Source organism: Danio rerio, chromosome 22 (genome assembly GCF_052040795.2).
Source record: "Danio rerio strain M-AB ecotype USA chromosome 22, GRCz13ab, whole genome shotgun sequence".
Lineage (NCBI taxonomy): Eukaryota > Metazoa > Chordata > Actinopteri > Cypriniformes > Danionidae > Danio > Danio rerio.
In genome coordinates this window covers 27,053,938-27,064,778 of record NC_141042.1, presented here as the reverse complement: position 1 = coordinate 27,064,778, position 10,841 = coordinate 27,053,938, and positions in this window count along the sequence as shown.

Genomic DNA, 10,841 nt, shown 5'->3' with positions numbered 1-10,841 from the left:
GACTGTATACCGACCTTGTCTTGCTTGTCGCCTGTCTCGAACCCAGCCTAAATCCCAACTCTGATCCTAGCCGCCTGCCTCTGACCCATGCCTGCTTATTCACTCTGTGTTTGCTTGCCACCACCCCACCGACTGAATACTATTGTGTTTAATATGAGTTCGCACATGAGTAACATCTTTGTGCTCTTTATTAAACTCTGTTTAATAAGCATACTGCAAATGGATCCCTCTGTGTCAGACCCTTCGTTACAGAAGACTTCGCCCAACATGGATCCCGCAGCCATGCAGTTCTTGTCCAAGGAGCTCACAACCCAAGCCCAGGTACTAGCAACACATCAGCAACAGCTTGCACACCTCACTCAGCTAACGGAGGAGTTAGTACACACCCTGCGGGGTTTGAACGTTGCGACCCCAGCGCAACCCACCGCCAACTACTCTCTCCACCACCCTCCGGTAACCTAAACACAACATGCTCCCAGTCCCCGCCTGGCGTTACTGAAAAGTTTACTGGTAACACAGCTAAGTGTAAAGATTTCCTATTACAATGCAAGCTGTTTGTCGCCCAACAACCCCATATGTTCGCAGATGAGAACAGCAAGATCGCATTGGTTTGCTCATTGCTCACTGGGAAGGCTCTAGACTCGGCGACTGCTGTCTGGCCAGACAACACTCCTACTTTTCCCACGTTTAAGGAGTTTCTCCAGCGTTTCTGTGTGGTTTTCGACCATCCGGAGGGAGGTCGAAACGCAGGTGAAGAATTTTAACTATCCAGCAGAACAACCAACCTGCGTCTGAGTTCGCCCTTCATTTCCGTACATTGGCTGCACAGACTGGGCTGACGATCCCCTAAAAACCCTTAAAAAAAAGCCTTAAGCCCCGAACTCCAATCTGAGCTAGCATGTAGAGATGAAGGAAAATCACTTGATCAGCTCATTGAACTCTCCATCAGGCTGGACAACCTGCTACGCACAAGACGTCCTTCTCACGTTATTTCCCCTTGTCCCAGTCCAGCTTCTTCAGGCCCCGTGGAACCCATGCAACTGGGTCGAACCCAATTGTCGAGCGAAGAACGAGACAGATGTTTAAAGAATCACTTGTGCCTGTACTGTGGTATTTATGGTCATACCAAGGTCCAATGCACCAATAAACCATCCGCCAAGACGTTGTCGGTGAGTGCAACTTCCATACTCTCTAACAACAATAACGCTCTAACTGTTCCCATCTCTGTGTCTTTTGGAAATACCACGGTTCACACGGTTGCTCTGGTCGACTCAGGAACTGCTGGCAACTTCATCGATATGACTTTTGCCCATAACAACGCTGTGCCACTAACCTCTTGTGATTCTCCCCTAGCAATCACGGCGGTAGACGGACACCCCCTAGGGGATGGAAATATCACTTACCGCACTCTCCAACTCACCGTTCAAACAAGATCTCTCCATAAGGAGCAGATGGAGTTCCTAATCACAAGGTCCCCTCAGCACATCGTTATTCTTGGATGGCCCTGGTTACAAGCTTATAACCCTCACATTTCCTGGAAAATGGGTGAGATCTCAAAGTGGAATGAATCATGTATCAGTAATTGCCTATGCTCTGTTGTTCCCGTCCAGCTCAATGCTATTGTCTCCAGTGTTGATACCCCTGAAGAACCCATAATTCCCGATGAATACAAAGACCTAGCGAAGGCATTCAGTAAGCATAAAGCTATTAAGCTTCTACCTCACCGTGAGTATGACTGCGCCATTGAGTTACTGCTTGGCACAACGCCCCCTCGTAGGAGAATATTTCCTCTGTCTCAAACAGAAATCGAAACCATGAATGCTTACATTAAGGAGGAGTTGGAGAAAGGATTTATACACCCTTCAACTTCACCCGCATCTGCAGGCTTCTTCTTTGTAGAAAAAAAGGATGGTTTAAATTCCCTGCATTGACTATAGAGGTTTGAATGAAATCACCGTGAAGTACCGCTATACCCTGCCTTTGGTCCCAGCAGCCCTGGAACAACTACGCTCAGCCAGGTACTTTACATTTACATTTACATTTAGTCATTTAGCAGACGCTTTTATCCAAAGCGACTTACAAATGAGGACAAGGAAGCAATTTTCACAACTAAGAGCAACAATGAATAAGTGCTATAGGCAAGTTTCAGGTCTGTAAAGTCTAAGAAGGGAAGTATTAGTAGTATTAGTATTTTTTTTTTTTTTTGGTACAGTTAGTGTGATATTCAGAGAGGCAATTGCAGATTAGGAAGTGTAGTGGAGAGTAAATAGTTTAGTTTTTAGTCGTTTCTTGAAAGTAGCGAGTGACTCTGCTGTTCTGATGCAGTTAGGGAGTTCATTCCACCAACTGGGCAGATTGAGCGTGAGCGTGAGCGAAAGTGATTTCTTCCCTCTTTGGGATGGAACCACGAGGCGACGTTCATTTACAGAACGCAAGTTTCTGGAGGGCACATAGATCTGCAGAAGTGAGAGCAGATAAGAAGGAGCAAGGCCAGAAGTCACTTTGTAGGCAAACATCAGAGCTTTGAATTTGATGCGAGCAGCAACTGGCAGCCAGTGCAAACGGACTAGCAGTGGAGTGACATGTGCTCGTTTAGGTTCATTGAAGACCACTCGTGCTGCTGCTTTCTGGAGCAGTTGAAGAGGCTTGATAGAGTTAGCTGGAAGCCCAGCTAGTAGAGAGTTGCAGTAATCCAGTTTGGAGAGAACAAGAGCTTGAACAAGGAGTTGAGCTGCATGTTCCGATAAGAAGGGTCGGATCTTTCTTGATGTTATAGAGTGCGAATCTGCACAATCGAGCAGTTCTAGAAATGTGGTCAGAGAAGTTTAGTTGGTCATCAATCGTTACTCCAAGGCTTTTCACCACTTTGGATGTAGTAATGGTTGCCCCATCCATCTGGATTGAAAATTTATGGTGTAGAGTCGAGTTGGCAGAAACTACAAGCATTTCCGTTTTTGCGAGGTTCAGCTGGAGATGATGATCTTTCATCCAGTGTGAAATATCCAACAGGCAGGCTGAGATGCGAGCTGGAACCGAGGGATCATCAGGATGAAAAGAGAGGTATAGCTGGGTATCATCAGCATAGCAGTGGTAGGAGAATCCATGTCTCTGGATGACTGGTCCTAGAGATGATGTGTAGATGGAGAAGAGAAGTGGCCCAAGAACAGAGCCTTGAGGTACCCCAGTGTTTAGATGCTGTAGGTTGGACACCTCTCCCCTCCAAGACACCCTGATTGACCTGTCAGTGAGGTAAGATCTGAACCATTGTATTACAGTGCCCGCAACGCCCAGTGACTCGAGCGTAGATAGCAGGATCTGGTGGTTGACAGTGTCAAAAGCAGCTGACAAGTCCAGCAAAATGAGGACTGATGATTTAGAGTCTGCTTTAGTCTGAGATCCTCCACGACCGAGAGCAGGGCAGTCTCAGTTGAGTGGCCTTTCTTAAAGCCGGATTGCTTGTTGTCCATGAGATTGTTTTGAGTAAGAAAGTCCAGGACTTGATTGAACACTACTTTCTCCAGAATCTTGGCCATGAATGGAAGCAGGGATACTGGTCTGTAGTTTTCAAGTAGCGTATGGTCCAGGTTGGGTTTCTTTAGCAGTGGGGTTACCCTAGCCTGCTTAAATGAGATGGGGAATAAACCAGAGTCAAGAGATGTGTTAATTATGTGAGTCAGTGTTGGTAGACTGCAGGAGAGATGGCTTGCAAGAGATGAGAGGGAATGGGATCGCGTGGACAGGTGGTTGCATGGCTAGATAGCACGAGTTTGGACACCTCAGACTCAGAGAGCTGAGAAAAAGAGGTGAGTGTGTGTGGTGTTGGTGGTGTACCTTGCGTGTTTGTTGTAGGTGCAGCAAATTGAGCACTGATTTTTGCAGTTTTGGTGCAAAAGAATGTAGCAAAGTCATCAGTAGTAAGTGTGGAGGATGCGGGGGGAGGAGGAGGATAGAGGAGGGAGGAAAATGTTTTAAAAAGTAGGCGAGGATTAGTGGCATTGTTGATTTTCAGACGGTAATATGTCTGCTTTGCAGAAGTAACCTCAGCTGAGAAAGAGGACAGAAGAGTTTGGTATGTTAAGAGCTGTGCAGTATTTTTAGTTTTCCGCCAAATTCTCTCTGCAGCCCGAAGTTTTGAGCGATGCTCACGGAGAGTATCCGAGAGCCAGGGTGCAGGAGGACTGGCACAGGCTGGCCTGGATGCAAGTGGACATAATCGGTCTAGACATGATGCTAGCGTGGAGCAGAGTGTATCAGTGGCACTGTTCGAATCAAGTGCAGAGAGTTTGCAAGATGGAGGAAGAGAGTCTGAAACAATGGTGGATAGTCTATTGGGTGAGAGAGATCGTAGGTTTCTGCGAAAGGTAACCAAACTTAATCTCCGCAGTGCTTACAACCTCATCCAAATAAAGTGGGTGACGAGTGGAAAACCGGGTTTTCTATGGCTAACGGCCACTATGAATACCGGGTGATGCCCTTCGGCCTAGCAAACAGTCCTTCCGTCTTCCAGGCATTCATAAACGAGGTATTCAGAGACATGTTAAATAAATGGATCATTGTGTATATTGATGATCTCCTTGTATACTCAGATACCTTAGAGGAGCACATCCGCCATGTCAGATGCGTCCTGCAGAGACTCATGGAAAACCAGCTTTATGCCAAATTGTCCAAATGCAAATTTCACCTAACGTGCATCTCCTTCCTGGGATACATCATCAGCGCGGATGGAGTGGCTATGGATGAAAAAAAAGGTAAACACTGTAGTTAACTGGCCAAAGCCGGAGACAGTCAAAGAACTGCAACGCTTTCTGGGGTTTGCTAATTTCTACAGGAGGTTTATAAAAAATTTCAGCTCTGTGGCCGCTCCGCTCACCTCAATGGTGAAAGGAGGCACAACTAAACTAAAAAAAGTTGGAGTCATGATGCCATCTGGGCGTTCAACCACCTCAAATCTCGCTTCTCATCGGCACCCATCCTCTGCCACCCTGACCCAAAGGTACCCTTCGTCCTAGAAATTTACGCCTCCAATACTGGCATCGGAGCTGTGCTCTCCCAAAGGCAAGTGTCGTCTGACAAGCTCCACCCATGTGCCGCCTTCTCCCGCAAGCTCAACTCAGCCGAGAGAAATTATGACGTGGGCAATCGCGAACTTCTTGCCATGAAAATTGCGATGAAGGAATGGAGACACTGGCTGGAAGGAGCTCGACATCCCTTCTCTGTGATCACAGACCACAAAAATCTGGAGTACATTCGTTCAGCCAAAGACTCAATCCTCGGCAGGCTAGATGGGCACTATTCTTCACACGCTTCGACTTCTCAGTGACGTATATCCCTGGCTCAAGAACATCAAAGCCGATGCACTCTCCCGTCTCTCTGAGGAAGAACCCAATAAGGAGGAAGAACAGCCCATTCTGGAAGATTCCATCATCTAGACCCCCATCACTTGGGACATTGACACCGAGATATCCCAAACATCCAACAATCACCCTAAATCTCCAGCTTGCCCTGCAGATAAAGTCTTCGTTCTCCAGTCACTCCGAGAGAGATTAATCGCTGAGATCCACTCAAGCCCTAGTTCCGGACATCCAGGTATTTCAGGCACCGTCGATCTCATCCAAAACCGTTACTGGTGGTCCACAATAAGTAAGGATGTAATTAAATTCATTTAATTACTGTTCCTCTTGTCATATGCATAAACATTCTCGCCATAGCCGCGCCAGACTCTTGCAACCCCTGGAAATCCCATGTCGTCCCTGGTCCCACATCGCGATCGATTTCATCACCGACCTTCCCCTCTCTCAAGGCCACACCACCATCCTGACTGTCATTGACAGATTCTCCAAGGCATGCAGGCTCATTCCTATCCCCAAACTACCTACAGCCCTGGAAACTGCAGAGCTCCTATGCACTCACTTGTTCCGCTATTATGGTCTGCCCGAAGACATCGTGTCTAACAGAGGTCCCCATTTTACATCCAGAGCATGGTCAGCATTCTTTAAAAACCTCAACATTAACATCAGCCTCACATCAGGTTATCATCCTCAGTCCAACGGCCAAGTGGAAAGACTTAACCAAGAAATAGGGCATTTCCTCCGCACCTACTGCCACCAGATTCAGGAGGACTGGAGTCACTTTTTAATGTGGGCTGAATACGCTCAAAATTCCCTCAGAAAAGCATCCACTGGTCTTACGGCATTTCAAGTCATCCTAGGATTCCAGCCCCCCCTGTTTCCATGGTCTGGAGAACCATCGGAACTCCCAGCTCTCAATCACTTGTTCCAAAGATGTGAGGAAACCTGGAACGCAGCCCATACTCACCTCTCTCATGCAGTCAGGCGATTCAAGGAACAAGCTGATCGTCATCGGCGCCCCAATCCAGCGTACACCCCAGGACAGTGAATATGGCTGTCGACTCAAGACCTGCACCTCAGTCTTCTATGCAAAAAGCTCAGTCCCAGGTACGTTGGTCCTTTTAAGATTGACCGTCAGATTTGTCCCGTATCCCACCGATTAAACCTTCCTAATCATTATCGCATCTCTCCTACTTTCCATGTCTCATTGCTCAAGCCTGCTGTTGGTCCAGCCGAGGTGGATAGGGAGGTGGCAGCCGGTGATCAAGGTCCCCCGCCAATCGTCATTGACGGAGAGGAGGCCAGAAGTCCTGAAGATCCTGAAGTCCAGACACCGGGGGGGAAAGCTTCAATACCTGATCGACTGGGAGGGGTACGGTCCGGAGGAACAATCATGGATCAACCCTAAGGACATTCTCAACCCAACGCTGTTATGTGAGTTTCACCGTCTACATCCGGAAATGCCAGCCCCTCGTCCTCATGGAAGACCCCAGCGTCGTGGTCCCTCTCACTTCAGGAGCCGTTCGCAGGAGGGGGGCTCTGTCACTGACTTGGTCCCAGTCATTCCCCTCGCTGGCCAGCAGAAGTCATCATCACCGGACTTCTGACATTACGTCATCCCCAAATACTGATTGATACACACACCTGCAGCACATCTCATTGATCACCACACACACGTATATAAGCAGAACAAACACTCACCTCAGTGCGAAGTCTTGTTCTGCCCCTGCAAACACAACTGAGCATTTCTGCCCCTTGCCTGCTTTCCCTGTTGCTAACCTGGACTGTACACCGACCTTGTCTTGGTTGCCGCCTGTCTCAAACCCATTCTGAATCCCGAGCCGCCTGCCTCTGATCCTAGCCGCCTGCCTCTGACCCATGCCTGCTTATTCACTCTGTGTTTGCCTGCCGCCTGCCCATCGACTGAATACTACTGTGTTTGATGTGAGTTCGCACACGAGTAACATCTGTGTGCTCTTTATTAAACTCTGTTTAATGAACATACTGCAAATGGATCCCTCTGTGTCAGACCTTTCGTTACAGCGGCCATGAGGGAAAATTTTTTTAGAGCCTGCACATATGGTTTAATTATAGGGATGCTCCAAAAAAAAAACAATTAACCGTTAACCGAAAGGGTGCATTTGTAACCGATTAATGGTATCAGTTAAACAATTCAAAAATATACTTTATATATTTTTAAAGTTTGGCTGCATAAGGGGCATCTGTTTAATGATTTACTAACGGCCGCCAGTGTTTTGCTGTTGCGCGCTGTGTGCTCGAGTGGAAAAAGCGTGTTACCTCAGTCGCTTCTTTTTAATTTTTCAGTCAAATGAAAGCACTGCAGGGTTTCTGTTCAGGTGACAGCAGTGTTTGGGTTGTCAAGGCAACTATGGCAAACTTTTAATGATGGAGGTCGCTGTTTTAAGTTACCCAGAGCTGTATTACTTTACAGATCTTGAATATCACAATAGGCTATTATTAAAATTACAATTATAACACGACTCGCACACACCAGCTGATTCAGTCGTTTCCTAGTGACATACAAAAGACTGCCGCTCTTTTTTTTTCTTGTCAAAACTTTTCCATTATCTAGCCAAGGACTACATACGTGTAAACGGTGCTTTTGGGATGGTTACATACGTGATACAGTAAGTTCAAGTTCAGACATGAAACTCGTTGGAAAACCTATATTACATAGCCAATCTGGGAACATTTTGGATTCGTGGCGAATGAGAAAGCTGAACTAAAAATTTGGATGAAGCTATTTGTAGGGCTTGTTTAAAAAATAAGAGTTAAATGGACAAGCACGTGGAATCTCCAGAGCCACCTGTGCCATTGATATGCGGAGCCAGCTCCGGTCATGTCATCTTCTGAATGCAAACACCCAGCTAGTCAGCCAGGTATTGCAGAGAAGCCAGCCTTCCGAGAAGTGCAGGTGGCGGAGCAAGTTACCTCTCTTTGCCACGGTTGCGAAAAAGTATCTGCATTTGCGCTAAAGGAACACCATCTGAATGGGTGTTCAGTGCTGCTGGAAACATTAGGCAAAGAATTTAAAATATGGATAGAAAACAAGGCGGAGAGACGCTGTTTTTTCAACATCTGACTTATATTGTTACAAGCCTAATAGGCTAATATTTTTGTTCTTTTATTATTAGTTTCTACTTATATTATTATTGATTAGTTTTGTGTCATTTTAGGTTATTTGTGAAGTTCTTAATATAACGTTTAATTGTTATTATGTTTCAAGCAGTTAAAGTTATGTAATATTTAATTACATTATTATAGGCTGTATTGTGTGGTTTTATCAATGAAGGTTGAACAGTAAACACGTACGTTTTTATTTTGTTTTTTTAATTTTTACATAAAATGTAAGTTATGTAGGCTACAGAGGCATAATTTGTTACAGGAAGAACATTTTGCCAGTGAATATTGTCCCCATTATTTAAAATAAATAAATAAATAAATAAAACACATTACGAAAAGGATGCAATGAAGGAAAAGCATGCTCTTAATTATTCTTCATAATCTGATTCGTAGCCTACATGCAATAAACCCAATATTGCGCTGACAAAAACAAGGTCTAAAAGGTAAAGTCTAAAGCGAGAGGAGTTATTGATATATTATTAAGATTGGTTGTTAATATGATCATAAACACGACCTGCGTTGTATAATAAATACTGTCACGGTGTCGTGTCTGCAATCTTTTCTCATTGAAGAACAGATAATTCATGTTATCGCCATCTTCCCAGCCAGGTTTTCATCCACAGTTTCCACTTTTGTTTTTTCTTAAACAATAAAGTATCGCTATACACTCTCAGAAATAAAGCTACACGATCTGTCACTGGGTGTGGTACCTTTTCGAATGGTACAAATGTTTACCTAAAAGGTCCATATTAATATCTCAAGGGTACATATTAGTACCTGAAAAGTACAAAAGTGTTCCTCTTAAAATTTGTAGGTACTAATATGTACTTTTAGGGTACGAATATGGACCCTTCAAGTACAAATGTGTACCTTTTGAAAAGGTACCACCCCAGTGACAGATTGCGTACCTTTATTTCTTAGAGTGTAACAGGCCCCGCGGCAGGATGTCATAATTGAGCGGGCTATTACCGATTTTATCAATGAAGGCTACACTGTTGACCCTTACTGTAGATTATGCAGTAAATAACTGTAAAATAGCCAGTGTTTAGCTGTAATGAAAGGAAACAGTATTTTACTGTAAAAGAAGCTGGATTTGTATGAAATTCTGTAGTGCAAAGAATAAATCACAGTAATTTACTATATGTACCCATTACAGATATTTACTGTCATAATAAATGGTAAATTACTGATCAACCATTACTGCCCCATCTACTCTGTTGCTTTATGTTGCTATTTATATGCATTATATAATTTTATATATTTATATATATTTACTGTTCAGTTTTGATATGTGAATGGTCAGTATTGAGGGGAGAGTGGGACATTGCATTGATGATAAGCTGAATTTCACTGCAGCCATGTGTTTTCTTTGGTTTCTTTTATGTTTTAACATTGAGTATCAGGAGTCAACCAATGCCACAGAGATCATCAAAAGCTAAGCATATGTGGATGAAATGCATTTAAAGGCAAAAATATTCACACAGAGCAAAGAAATTGTCATAATAATTCTTATAACTTTGTTTACGTTTCTATAATTAGTCTAATTTGCCTAATTTAACCTATAGTTAAGCTTTTAAATTGCACTTTCAACTGAATATTAGTATTTTGCTAAATGACTAGTAAAAATGTGTTATTTAAAAAAAAAAATCTTAAACAGCACGTACATACATGTTTGCAGAGACTCAATGAATTTGTTTGGAAAACTTCAATTAAAGTAAGTAAAAGTGGCATTAACAGTATAGTTTAAAGGCTTTCCTAAATAAATGTATAAATCATGTAATTTTTGTGTTTTTTTAATATTACTACAGATTTGGAACGACATGAGGATCAGATTATTTATTATCATTTTTTTTTCCTATGGATGAAGTTTGCATATTTTAATTGTTTTTATTAAACAACATGTGCATAATTGTGATAAATGTAGGCAGTTGCTTTGAAAATATGCTATGCTCCAGGCCAGGGGTGTCAAACTACTAGAGGGCCGCAGCCTAGCAGAATTTAGTTCCAGCCCTGCTTCAACACACTACCTTTAGATTTAGTTTGATCAGGTGTGCTTAATTAGGGTTAAAGCTTAACTGCACTCTTCCCCTGTAGATTATGCAGTAAATAACTGCAAAATTGTCAATGTTTTGCTGTAATGAAAGGAAACAGTATTTTACTGTAAAAGGAGTAGAGTTTGTATAAAATTGTGTAATGCAAAGGATAAATTACAGTAATTTACTTTATGTACTGTGACAATAAATGGCAAATTACTGTTCAACCATTACTGTCCCATTTACTCTGATGTTTTATGTTGCTGTTTATAGAGACGTGCATTTTAAAGGCAGAAGACAATGATTTAGGCCTCAC